The sequence below is a fragment of the Trematomus bernacchii genome, unplaced genomic scaffold (assembly GCF_902827165.1).
Source record: "Trematomus bernacchii unplaced genomic scaffold, fTreBer1.1, whole genome shotgun sequence".
Classification (NCBI taxonomy): domain Eukaryota; kingdom Metazoa; phylum Chordata; class Actinopteri; order Perciformes; family Nototheniidae; genus Trematomus; species Trematomus bernacchii.
The window spans coordinates 5,414,241-5,429,344 of NW_022988098.1; the positions used below are offsets into that span (position 1 = coordinate 5,414,241).

The following is a 15,104-nucleotide window of genomic DNA, read 5'->3' on the forward strand; positions in this document are numbered from 1 at the left end:
AGTATTGATTTTATGTTTGCAGGAAATCATGATTATTCGCCTGTCCACTACAGTGGACGTCATGCATCACTGGCTATATTTCAACTAAACTTCATACTGTTACTGTTACTGTTCTTCTTGAAAATACTTCATTTGCAATATCTTTTTGGGCCTTAAATCAATATACTTAAGTTATTATAATGTAATTTTAAGTTTGCACATCTTTATTTATCATTTTTTCTAAATGTATACGTTTTCAGTTTAGACTGAGTGGACATATAAAACGTTTTTTTCCTAAATTTGAAAAAACTAGATAAACAAATCTTGTTTTTCATGCCCCAAGAGCAATAAAAACACTTGGTAAAAAAATCCTGAGTGAGGCTTTCATAATTCATGCATGAAATAATAATCTCTATCTCACTCCTAACACATCTAAATCTACTTCCAGCATGGATAAATGTTCATCAAAGACATCCATTGTTTGTTTTATATGCTTCTTGAAATCTTAAAGAACACATCGTGTTTCTAGAACAGATTACAAATCGCCTGAAAATGGTACAAACAAGTGGCAACATGTTTGACGAAGGTGTTGCACTGGGCTATGTCATGCAAGCAAAAGTGAAAGTTAAGCTCGCTCCATGCGAGAGAGTGCGGAAAACTTAAATTAATTCACTAGCACCCCAAAATCTGATCAGCTCATTTTCAGACAGGTTTTTATATAAATGGATCAGGACAAAAGAGAGATTATTTTTTCCTGAAACTTACAGAGTCTCTTTACACAGAGGGGGGGACACATGTTGATGTATAAAAGACATGAACAAGTGGATTTTCTTTTGGTGGTCCTTTCATGTTCACAGCTAAAATATGTGAACATTAAAATACATACATGTTTTTTGGTCCGTCAAACTGCATAAGAGCTCACTGCGTTAGTGTACGTTTAACTAACTGTTAATTCTGCATTCCTAAAACCCACCAAACAACATAAAGATAAATAATGAAAGGGAGCAAGTCAACAATATATGTCGCAATTCAAACTGGGTGAACATGTTATATCTCACACAGGCTCCGCCCCCTCTACTGGACTCTATGGGTACTACCTCTTAACCATACTATGCGAGCATTCACCTACTGAGATATCTATAAACGTAGCCGGCCCCTCGGGGCGGGTCTACCTGAATGCGTGCGCAAGCCCACTGTATATAAGGCGGCACGCCTCCTGACTGTCATCCTTTTCTCTTCAGCGAGCGAGCAACAACTGAAGCAGAGAAAGTAAAACGTTTGAAAGAAGAAGAAAGAGTTATCATACCTTCATGGAGTCGCCACTTCTAGAGACCCGGGCCTGTCCTTCGTGCCCTGGCTTAATAGCGGGCGCCGATACCCACCACCTCTGCTTCGAGTGTTTGGGGGACCAGGATATGGCCGAGGCGGTGCCATTCACGTTCGAACTGAAGTAATCCATAGTAACATTAGCTCCAAGAGTTGCAATGACTTTTTTTGGCAGCTGAATTCTGTGGGAGCTCTGTAAAATGAGTCTAAAAGCTGGTGTAGGCAATTTAGTTTACAACTTTTTTTTTTTTTTTTAAACCAATCAGCAATCGAAATAAAAAAAATTTAAAAAGAGGAAAAGAATCAGTCGCAGGCCTGTAATAAGCGTGTGTGTGTGTGTGTGTGTGTGTGTGTGTGTGTGTGTGTGTGTGTGTGTGTGTGCTTCGTCATGAGGTCAAATTCAGGGTGTTTGTTTTTAAATTTGGAGAACATCTATAGGTAACTATAACCACAGTAAATGTGAAGGGGTGTGTGTAATGTGGTGATTGACATTATTCACCCACGGATCTATGGGTTGGGGGTATTGTTCCGCACGGACATTTTAGTTAAACGGACTTACTGTTGATGTGAAATCCGAAAAAAAATACGTTATACACCATAACGGTGCACAGCTGATATAAAAGGACTTGTCGTTTTTAAAGATATTACTGATTTTCTTTGAATATAAGAATGTAAATACTGAGTTGAGAGAATAGTCAGGGGATTTGGGTGATGAGAGACACATCTATGGATTCAGAATTTCAATAGCTTACTGTTAAATGACGGATATACCTTTCTGTCTGTGATGTTTTACAAATCAGATATTATAAGTAAAACATGTGAAATAATATAGCAATATCCTGTACAATTATGTGAAAACATGAATAAAACTACACATCTTCAGATATTATACATACACAAGTGTCCTACACTAATAATACAAAGTTATTATGGCTGTGTGCACCGCCTAGTGGTTAAAGCACGTTATTGAATTAGTTGTGTATGATATGTCAATGATCCTTAGAAAATCTTGAAATCTTGAAAGGGATATGCAAAATAGCCATTATATACAGTCTTTAATGAACTATTAGTAGAGAATAACGAGTAATGAATATACTTTATAGGGATCTGCAGATAAATGTTTAGTCTTCTCAAGCAGCAACTATCAAATATCTCTCCTGATTGTTGGCACTTGACAATCACCTTTCCCTGAATTTTACTCAGGTGTAACTAAAGCCTGATTTAAGGGTTGTTTATATTTCACATCATTAATCAGAATCTGCAAAGTAACTAAAATAAATGTAGTGGAGTAAAAATACCAGGTTAACCTCTGAATTGTAGTGGAGTAGAATTGCTGTTTTGTTTAGTAATGGATATTGAATATGGAATAAAGGTTTTGACAAGACCTGGTGTAACAATAATCAAAGGACATTAAAAGAGCTCCAGATGTCAATGATCTAAACAAAACAGCACACCTGAAATGTATTAAATACTTTATTAAGGGCAGTGAATTAGTTTTTTCTGTATGTTTTTCAAATCAGTGTTATACAGTAAGTGTCATAGACAGTGTTACATTGCTATTATTATCCTTAAAATATATATTATAAAACAAAACCATTTATGATCTTTTTTTTTGGGTGGTTTACTAATGACAGTTAATTCTGTTTCTGCTATTGATGGTTTCATTTTTGTGAAAAATAATCAAATAATCAAATTCAATAACGTGCTTTAACCACTAGATGTGCCTTTCTATCAACTGTGCACCGTTATGGTGTAAATACAGCCTATCTACCAATTGGATCAAATATAAAAGTCAGCCGAATTAGTATTGATACTGCAAGGAGACGTATTGTGTGAAAATAAATGTAAGATGTTGTTTAATTGCGGATATATTTATGATCCACGTCACGTTTTCAGTTTTGGCGGCAGTGCTTCCTGTTTGTCCAGAAGTCTTCTCATCAGGGCTCTATAAATACAGAACTACGGCAGATGTGTCATATTTAATGCAGCCAAACCGTGTATTACAATGCCGTTATGTGATGACCTCCAAAGAGAAAAGCAAGCAAACTCGGAATAAAGTATTATTTTATTTTTTTTAAATGTTTTCGGATTTCACATCAACAGGAGTCCGGTTAACTAAAATGTCCGTGCGGAATAATACCCCCAACCCATAGATCCGTGGGTAAATAATGTCAATCACCACATTACACACATTCCTTCACATTTACATTTTAATTTACATTAAAGTATTTCGTGAGGCTGTCTAAAATGTTTTAAAATATAATTAGGGTTGTAGTTGAAGAGTTTGTAAATTGCGTTGCCTGGCAACGCAATCGCACAACGTCACGTCCGTTAATTCCACATCCTCACCTCCACACACATGGATTAACATCGATTTAATACATTAATGTAGCCTTTGTTTCTGCTAAAAGAGGTGTCGACCAGCTAGGGCAACAAGAAAATCGGCAAAATCGAGTGTGACGATTAAAAAATAAATTAAAAACATCTAATTTTGACAATAAAAACCGACCAATAGGCGCGGTAGACCATTTGCTAGGCACTTCCGGGTATTTCTCCACTGGTTGGGCCATGATAACAATACCGTGTAACTGTCACGTTTGAAGGGACGAAACCGTGACATATTCACATCTCCCAGCATGGTAGATCGTCACATGTTCACGTCTTGCCGTGATACCGGGTTGGTCTGCACACTGTGATATTTCCACGGCTCACTGTCTGTAAATATCATAGGTTTCGGATTGCATAAGAGAGTAAGCCTGCCTTACTCTTTTTTTATGGACCTTTAATGGAGATACTTAGGTACAAATATGTAAAAAAAAGTACTTATACTTGAGTTAATGTTACTTTCCACCATTGAAAATATGTGAACATGAAAATACATACATATATTTTGGTCTGTCAAACTGCATAAGAGCTCACTGCGTTAGTGTACGTTTAACTATTAAAAATTGTTCTGACTGGAAGAAAAAAAAAACTGAAACAAGTCAACGAAATACGTCACAATTTAAACTGGGTGAACATGTTTCCACACCCATGCTAATTTCTTCCAATGTGTCTCACAATGTGAAACCTTTAATCCAGTGTTTCATTCATCATAGGTGTGGTGATGGGAGCGGTTTTCTCTCCCCGTCTCTCTCTCATGCTTTTGTGTTACACCTGTTTTTGTACTTCAGTAATGAATATAAACGAGATCATACTGTACAGGAGGAAGGAATGCCGTACTCATATCTGACTTTGTTCTCCTCCATGTGACAGTTTGGCTTTCTCTGTGCTCAGAACAGGAGAAAACCGTTGAACAGGCCATGCCTTTGATCAATAATCTGACTATGCGGCTCAAAGTGCTTTACATAATTGCAGACACATCTAGACTAGTGCAAACAACTAACCATACTATTTCCATTGGCAATAATAACGAGAGGAATGTGTTGGGAAAATACAGAATGTACTCTTCTAATATCAGAGTACACATGATAACAAAGGCCCGACTGTAGCTGTGTACATGACAGGATGTATGATTACCTTGAAGAGCATCAGGACTGTTTTAGGCATATGATAGCTATGTGATTACCATGATGATTCAGCCTCTATGGAGATAGACATATGACTGTCATGTTTATTGCTTACGCAGGCCTTAGCTAATCTGAACTAAACATTGAATACTGCTTTGAACTGGTATTCCTGCATCTTGTGACTGTGAGACTCCCTCTCTTGTATATAAGGCATGTCAAGGACACTGTTCTGGGAACTATTTGTCCAACGCAGCCCTGTGTGTGATGACTACTTCCATTCTTGCAAGGATAATAAGTAAGGGATAATGTGCAGCGAGGCGGTCATTATGGGTAAAAGAACACCCGACAGGCAGATCAGGATCCCGACGCGGGAACATTATCCCGCTTATTACATGGCCACATTCTCAACAAAGTTACGACATGACTCCCAATATTAATTGAAATGCTTTTATAGATTTAGAAAATGTTTTTATTGATTTGATAAATAGTAGGCTATTATTGATTTAAAATGACATGCAAAGCTTGGAAAGTATCTAGATATCCCTGCCCTAATGCCAAAGTAACTGGCAACTGAATATGTTTTGCCATTTGATGTCTATGTCTGGACCGTTGCGTAAAAAGGAGGGTTTCTGCCCCGTAACTTATCCGCTGTTTTCTTGTCCCAGTTCGAAAACTGTATACAGTTAAATCGACCGGACTTCTTTCTGAAGATGTGAGCGTCCTTAACAACGGTCAATTAGTCCTTGAAAGCGGTCTGTACTACTGGATTAACAACGTGTCACGTGTTCTGAAATTACCAATCAGAATCGAGTATTCAACTAAGCCATGTAATAAATACATGTATCCTGATATTGAAGATCAAGCCGGTGACGAGAGATATTATTCCCAACATAATGCAATCACATTGGTTAAATAAGCAGATAAAACGTACATTTCGTGTCACTTTTTGACAACAGTTGGCCAATTTTATAATCCTCGAGCGTCAACAAGTGCTCCGGTCCCAGCTGTGTGCGTCACTTTTTAGTGTCCCCTGGTTTTAGTTGAGTTTGAGCTTCTTGCAGCGTTTTTTTTATGCAGTGCTTTTACTAAACGCTGTCCATGTTTTGTCAAATTGGTGAAGATGTGTTCTTTATTTGCGTTTTTATATTTGCATCGTTCGTGAAACTATTTTGGGCGGCTGCAGCGTGTTTGCATCAGTCGGCCACTGTAGGTTTATGTTAGCAATTAGTGGAATATTTGCACCCAGTGGGGATGGTCAGAGTTGTAATAATGCTAAATGTAAGCTGCTCTGCTCGCCAGCTAGTTGCAACATTTGGCTACACAATGAAGTTAATGCACATTTGGTTGATTAGAGCTTTCTGATGCATCTGATAAAATACGTTGATAAGAGAAGTGAGACTCAAAAGGTTAAGTAAAACCAAAACAATCAGCGGGAAAGATGTTACCTTGTTCTTTAGAGCTGAGGGGAACTGCAAACTCTGGTAACTATTTGCTGTGGTTTCAATAGGCGCTTTCACACCAAGTACTTTGCCGTACTTAGTTCATCAGAACTTAGTTCATCAGAACTCTTTAGTTCTGATGAACTAAAGAGCAGATCGCGTTCACACCGGAATAAGTCCCTGAGGGAGGATTAGGCAAATGAAGCCGCTGACGTCATTTCTTCTTCTACTGCTTTGGGTTTTATGGCAGGCCGCAAACAACTTCACGACGTATACTGCCACCCGAAGTCCCCGGAGTTGAGGACTGGGACTCCCAGCAGCTGCTACTGAAGCCTTCCGAGTAAATCGCCAGAAACGCCGACACCTCCTCATCTCCACCGCTCCCATGTTTTATTTTGTGTTGCCATAAGTTAGTCTCTCTCCGTTGGTGCGCTGGGCTAATGCTAATGCTAATAATGCTAATGCGAGGAAAATAAAATGCCGGCTTCACAAAACTTTTTGGGTGTTTTACGGGCCGTGGTTTGCAATCCACCCAGCCAATCAGACATGAGAACCTTTTTCTCCCACAAAAGTACCTGCTCTCTAGCAGGGACTGAAAAGGGGGTGAAAAGGTTCTCATGAACTAAATTCTAGTTCCGGATTTTTTTGGTGTGAATGCAAATTTTCGGAACTATATCGGAACTATACTGGGAAAAGTACTCCGGTGTGAAAGTGCCTATTGTGTGAACAATACAATTCACATTACAGTCATTTGAACCACTTTGTAGGAGCCACAATGCTGTGGTAGCCTGTGTTTATAGTTATATTATCTTCATTATTTGTTAACACCACACACTTGTAATGTGTTGTTTCCGGTAATTGTCACATGGGTTTATAGAAGTATTAAACGGTGCAGCTTTAATGTTAGTCATTTGTTTTTAAGAGTTGTGTGATATAGCAGTTTCTAATTTCATTGCATTGTTTTTCTAGTTCTAAATTCATTCAATCATTTTAAATGTATGTTCTTGTTTTGATAGTGTTGTTCTGTTTGTAATAAGTATTTTATTATGTGTGCTTTCCTTCAGGTCTGTCAACATGAAAGTCTACATTAAGGCTTCAGGACCTGCCTTTGTCAGCGTGGTTCCAAAAAAAGAAGGTAAAGTTAGATGTTCACCTCTGCAATAGGTCGCACTGAGATCGCACCCCGCCTCAAAAGAAGAATCTATGAAAATGCAATCTGTGATCTTGTTGCAGCAAAGTCTGTGCTGTTAACCGGGCCAAAGTTACCAGAAATGTTTTTTTTCAATGATTTAATTTGATAAAAGTGCAACAAAGTTACCGAAACAAATTCTGTAACTAAAACAATTACCAACAAATATTCAGAAACAAAGTTTGGCTCCATTCAAACTTTTTGTAATACCTCAAACTGTATTTAGGTTCATACAATGAACTACACTTCTACAAACTACACCAAAATTGTCATTCACACATAAAGGTATTTTATGTTGTTTGTGTGTGCTATGAACTGAAAGTGTTGACATTTTGAACACTGTCATTAAATAACTTGCCCCAGCAAGTTAACTCAATATCAAATGTAATGCAAATAGCTAAAAGAGAAAACAAATATCAATAAGATCTTTTTTTTACTTAAGTGTATTATGTAAGTAACACATTGTATGTGATAGGCTAAGGGTCAGGAAATGTTTGAGATATCTCTTAGTGGTTGACCAATCACAACAGAGCCGGCCAGCTAACCAATCAGAGCAGACTGGGCTCTGGTTTCAGACAGAGGGTGAAAAGAGGTGCTGCAGCACAGGCAGTATGAGAGAAATAAAGAGCTTTTTGAACATTAAAGCCTAGAGACATGTCACAGTAGACTAGAGGCACTACATACTGATATGAACCTGAAAATGAGAATTTTGTTCCTCTAATGAAACCATTTTCCTTTAACTTCCTCTCAGATCAACCAGAGGCGAAGAGCCTCATCGTGACACCCGGACCCAGCGGCCATTACTACAAGGGTGTGTGGAAGGCACAAGGGAGCCCCACAGTTCGCCAGTTTGACGACCCTGCCACCAGAGAGTGTCTGAAGGCCAAGAAACTCCACCTTTACGGAGACTCCACCATCAGGCAGTGGTTTCAATTCTTAAGCAAGAAAATACCAGGTAGTTAGTGATCCACATGAAGTCCTGGCAACAGTTCATAATAATAAAGCTTTATTTATATAGCACTTTTCATGCAGCTCAAAGTGCTTTACAAAATGACACATCAGATTATTTGTTAAGAACTTTACAGACCTGTACATGCAGCAAAAAATAACATTTGATCAGGTTAAGAGACACAAGGAGGTAAAATGTATGATAATAAAAATAAATAATGGTTTCTCTCTGACAGATAAGACACAAGACAACTGAGTCGATGCAACAATATAAAATATAAAACCTCATAAAACAAAGTGAACAACAGAAATAAAAATAAAAATGTATTATAAAATAAATAAAACAATATAAAGGTGGGTAAATAATAAAGACTAAAAGAACATTTAAAGTGGGGGGTTGCTAATAAAAAGCTAATCTAAAAAGATGTGTCTTGAATTATTCACATATATTTTCTGTCTGTGTACTTTTAGGTCAGTTCAACCTTCACGTGGATGTGAATGCTGGCCCCCATGATGGCCGTGGACCATGCGGACAACATCCTGATGACGTACCGCTGCCACGCCCCCCCTCTCAGCTTCACCACGGTCCCGGTCAGCGAGCTGCGCTACATCGCCAACGAACTCGATAGCTTGATTGGAGGCGCAGACACTGTTGTAGTTATTGGCGTCTGGGCACACTTCGGCCCATTACCAATAGAGATTTACATCCGGAGGATGCTGAGCATCCGCAGTGCGGTGCAGCAGCTGCTGGACCGCGCTCCGAACACCGTGGTCATCATGCGGAGTCCAGGCCCCAGATATATGACCCTTTATATATCGCAATCATACAGCGACTGGTACTCCATGCAGATTGATCGTGTGCTCAGATCCCTGTTCAAAGGAGTGAATGTTCACTGGGTCGATGCCTGGGAGATGGTGCTTGCCAATGACTTGGGTCACAACATCCACCCGCTACCTCCCATTATTAAGAATATGGTGGACGTTCTGTTGACCCACGTATGCCCCATAAAGAGTTGATCGATTTCTGTTCATTTATACAAATTAGGAACACAATGATTCAATGATTCGTCAGACTATTCTAATTCAATCAGTGGGTTAAACACATGAATCCTCAGTAATAATAATACATTTCATTTATATAGCACACTTTAAAATCAACGTCATCTCAAGGTGCTTCACAATGCTATAAGGAGATATTAATCAAACAAATTAAAAAAAAAAGTTATAGTAATACAAAATACTTTTAATATTCTCCCAACATCACATCCATTTAAACGTTTTGGGCTAACATTGCAAAATTGCGAAGTGGGAAAATGTCACATGACTATGAGCTCATAGGATATTTATTGAACTGGTGAATACTTCATTTGAAGTAAGACATGGATATATGTGTTAACGAACAGATCCACATCGTTTTTATGATGCTACATTAAAACATTTAAATTATTTTAACTTTTGAATGAAACATCCCAGAGAAATTATCCAAGCTGTAAATTACAATTAAGATACATGGGATAGTGGGTTTTCTACCTTATTTGTATTATACTGTATAGGACTGCTTTAAGGTTGAAGTTAATGTGAATCACAGTAAAACATTTAATCGCGTGGTGTGCTTTTCTTTTTTATAGGAAGGACTAAACGGCTTGGGCAAAACAAATTGAATAAATATGCATTGATACATAAATGCAAAGTATAAAATGTTAGTACATTGTATATGTTCTTTTTTTTTATGGGGTTTCTGCTGTTGTAATATTGTACATTTCCCTGTTGTGGGACAAATAAAGGATTCTGAAAAAATACTGAAGTAAAGTACTTTGTAACTTCCCACCAATGAGAGCAAAGTGGAAGTGCATTTAAATGAAGCAGAGGGAAATGGAGTAGCCCACTCCCTCTGTAAATGTGATTTTAAAACACTTAGACTTGCATATGTGTATAGATCATGGTGGCGACAGAGAGCAGCCATTGGCCGGAGCTTTCAGACGGCTCATTGGCTGCTCTCCAGCCTATGGAGGATGAGAGGCTGTCAGAAGGATGGCTCCCTCATGTGTCCTCTGCTGTGGAGTAGGGACAGTGTATCTAGCACCAGTGTGTGTGTGTGTTGCTCAGTGGAGTCCTCTGCTGTGGACACACTCCTCATCTCAAGTTTCAAGGCTTTTATTGTCATGTGTGCATAGCTACAGTGTAGTTATGACAATGAACATCTTAGGTCACAGGCTCCTCCAACACTGCAACACAATAAACAGATAAGATAGTACAAGTACAATAACATAGAATATAATAGAAACAGAATATGATAGAAACTGTGCAGAATAGTCTAATTGGAATATTGATATGATATACGTGAGTTGCGAACAGATGAATGTTATGTATGTTTATTTCATCTGGATCAATAGTCTGCTGACTCAGATCCACACACACTTCCTGTTATCTGACGCTGTGTAACGCTGCAGTCACATTGTGTGTTCTTTTGTTTTTCTCCAGTGAGTGATGTTACACTTATTGTATTTTGTTATTGTACTTTTTTGTGAGATGGGAATGCCATCTCCCCTATATTGTTGGCATGTCCTTGTTTGTGTCTCCGGGCTTTGTTAAATAAAAAAAATTAAAGTGGACCTATCATGCAAAATGCACTTTGGTACGTCTTTTATACATGAATATGTGTCCCCGGTGTTCCAGGGAAGGGCCTTATATAGGTATGGTCCTACACTATATTATTCAAATATAGCATGATAGGTCCACTTTAAATAAAAAAGCATGCGTTCACATGATACAAGATTTTCTGGTTCATAGAAGGTTTTACCGCATACTGTTGTAATTAAACTTTAAGCATAGGAGAAAGAAGTACTCAGATGATATACGTAAGTATAAGTTGCAATACTACAGTATAAAAATACTCTATCACAAGACTGTACTTGAGTAAACGTAAAAAAGTTTAGCATTAAAAAATACCAAAAGTAGAAGTATTCAATATGAAAAATTATTATTTAAAGCACCAGATATTTCAAATTATTTTATCAAATGTATCTATGCCTTTTACACCATGTGTTCACTACTTGGTAAAGGTTGGGTTTAGTTGAATTACTTCATAGACTACTGGCTCAGCTCAACCTATAATAATATATTATAATGTTTGTCTGTTTATTTTTCTATTTATAAACTAAATCTGCAAAGAAAATAACTAAATATGTAAAATAAAGTGCAACATTTGCCTACAAACTGTAGTGGAGTAAAAGTATAAAGTATTATAATGTAAAAATACTTAAGTAAAGTTAAAGGTGGGGTAGGTAAGTTTGAGAAACCGGCTCGAGATACACTTTTTGTTATATTCCATGGAATGCTCTTAACATCCCGATAGCAATGAATATCTTAAGGGATTTGACAAAAAATCCATAAAAAAATGTCATCTGTGGAAGCCGTAATACTGTAAAAAGCACGACCAATCATTTTAGCCGGCCTGGCTAAAATAACTGGATGGCCTACCTGCCTGTCAGCCTTCCATCTGTGCACAAACTTATCTCGTGCCCTCATTGGTCATGTGCGCGTTCGTGTGTGTTGGAGGAGGGGCTCTGTAAGGAAGTGGCAGATTTTCTCCGGTTGTGTATTTTCAAATTCTAGCGCACTCGAGCTGGTTTCTCCAACTTACCTACCCCACCTTTAAAACCCCACATTTTTTACTGAAGTAATTGAGTAAATGTACTTAGTTACATTACATCAATGGCTTTAAGCTGCATATCTGCAGTGACATGAGTCTGTAAATACACATGTGGATGAATAAAGGACACAAAGCAACCCAGAAAAATAGATAACTTTAACAATTTTATTTGTGAAAAACTACAAGCAAAATTCATAAATAGACGTTTCTATTTGAAGCGGAGGAAACTGATCAGGTTAGCCTATAAGCGCAAAGTCGTGCACATGCCAGAAACATGTATTATTTTAACATTATAAGCTAGACAAGGAGCCGTGATCCGCTGAAAATGCTGCGTACTTTCCACACCAGGAACATAATGTGACCATTTCACAATGACACATCAGCTATAAGTTAAACACAAAATGCAAGAAACAAAGAATGGATTATCGTACTGTCCCTAAAACTTTTTTTTTAATACTTTTTTTCTCTTTTTGAAACCGAGCAATAACTTTAAAAAGCATTGTACAAGACACTGTAATAGGAAGAAATGAGTTTGTATAATACACTTCATTGGAAATTCACGGTTAAGGTTATACAGTCAGTAAACAAGCCTTCTTTATATTGGTCTCTGACAAACAAAGCTAAAAAATGTAACCATCTTTACACAGTAAATTAAGGTTACTGGTCGCACACAAGAACAGAATTGCTTGCGCGGAAACAGGAAACAAGACTTCAGCTCCAATGCCATCATTCATGTTGCACCTTTTGAAAATCCTATATACAAGCAATAATTCATATATTCAGCAAATGGCCATATGTCAATAATTTAACAATGAGTCCTTTCTGTCGGAGTCCTCAGTCAAGTTGCAGATAAGGCAGGTGGAAACTTGGCTTTTTAGGCCCATTTCTAATAGATTGCATTACAAAGCATGGTTTCTTTTTATTTCCTCAGTTAAAAGTGGATTTGTTTTCCCCCTCTGACCCAACAGTCCCACTGGTTGAGTTGTATTCACATTGCTTCTCCTCACTTGGAACACTTTATTCCTTATTTGTATGCAATCAAGTACATAATGACATTATCTTAAGAGCAGAAGATCCTCATGAACTCATCCCTCTTGGACTTTCCTACGTGTGAAACTGAAAAGCTCTTAGTGGACACAGAACAAACCCCTCACATCCTATAGTGGGATATTTGGAGTTTTTGGGGACTTGTTGACCCCACCTCACCTGGTTTTAGTTGCTTTGTGAGTCTGTGGGAGTGAAGACGGGGGGTTACTAAGGTCAAAGGATTCGACCCGGAGCTTTTCTCAGCATTTCTCTTGCTTCAAAAATTAGGGCAACATCCACCTACTGGGTGTTTTTGGACTCACAGCATTGATCATTAGCTAAGGGACAAATGGACAATAAGAACACCATTAACATGGATTATATTAGTCTTTATTTGAACTGTTATTCATCTCACACATTAGATAATTGCATTTCAAATTGTTATTTATCTGTCTATGTATCATGTCATTATGAAATTCCTTTGGTCCTTCAATAAATAAAACTAGGATATCATATACACATTTATTCTTTATACAATTTAATACACTTTAAAAAGGAAATTATGTTGGTCTAAGTATCAGCTAGGGGAATTTAAAACCCTTAAATAAGCCTTGCTGTACTTAAAAAAAAATTGAAAGAGCATTTATGTTTTATAAACTACTGCAATATTTGTTTGCCTTCAATGACAGGAGTCTTAAATTAATTTAAATTAAAACGACAAAAAAGGTGAATTGTCAATATTTTGCAAATTGATCACGTCTTTGCACTTAGTTTTCTCGGATATTTCAGGTTGAGAGAGTGGAGATTTAAAAAGGGGGAAAAGGCGGAGGATCACAACCAAAAATAAAAAGTAAAGTGTGATTCACAACAGCTCGACACAACACTTTAAAGTTCGGTACGGTTTTACCAACAGGAACCGCGTGGAACCATCCTTCAGTCACAACAGAAGAATAACTCTCTAACTTGGAGCCAGGAAAACCCAATATCCATGAAAGGAATACGGAAAAATAGCAAACAGCTTTTAGTGTTTTACACAACAGCCTACACTGTACAGTTAAGGACATAAGATACTGTATAAGAGATCTGCTATAGCATACTAAATCATAGACAATCTAGCTGAACTAGTCTGACCCTCAGATGACCTTCGGATGAACAGACGGAGGTCGGAGTGAGACAGTGTTATTGAGAGAAAAGTGAATCTGAGTCATCAGTCACATTGAGTGAATGGGCGTTTCCAGATCTGCAAAACCGCTTCACAGTGTATCTAGCACCAGTGTGTGTGTGTGTGTTTATGTGTGTGGTGTCATATCATCTTCATAAAAACACTGAAGGAATGATGGATCGTCAGGGCTACACAGCAAAGCTTGAACATAAAGGAGGAGAATACCAAAGTATACAGGTGCGATAGAGCGGTGCAGGGAGGACGTATTTACCTGGAAGTAAGCTGCGCATGGGTTCCCTCGACTAAAAAGCTACGGGATTTCTCCATAGGATTTTGGAAAATAGCTAGAAATAAGGTCTGTGGAAAACGAACCTGTTCGATAGATGCACGTTTTGTTCAGCCGGATAATATCCACATGTCTACCCTACTTTTATAATGTTCGAATCGTAAATCTAATCGCCAGAAGCAAAATGCTAACGTTATGCTATAAACGAGCTACAGCCGAGTACAGCAGGGTCGCACGACTTCAACGTCACGCCAACTTAAGATCCATATTCAAACATACAGATTCTAAAAAAATGTAATTATTATTATTAAAGGTGGGGTAGGTAAGTTTGAGAAACCGGCTCGAGATACACTTTTTGTGAAGGAAGTGGCAGATTTTCTCCGGTTGTGTATTTTCAAATTCTAGCGCACTCGAGCTGGTTTCTCAAAAATTACCTACCCCACCTTTAATATGAAGACCTTTTTTGTTGAATATATAAATATTATCATGAATGTGGATAAATACTGTATTTTAACAATACGGTATTCTGTTTTTCACATTTGTTATTTAAAAAAAAAAAAAAAAAATTATCTGTTCGAAATAAAGATT

The 15,104-nt window shown here is 37.7% G+C and overlaps 1 pseudogene; it reads left to right on the plus strand.

Moving 5' to 3' along the window:
- Window positions 1-11,018, plus strand: part of LOC117475623 — a 42,257-nt pseudogene extending 31,239 nt beyond the window's left edge.
- Window positions 11,019-15,104: the final 4,086 nt, after the last annotated feature.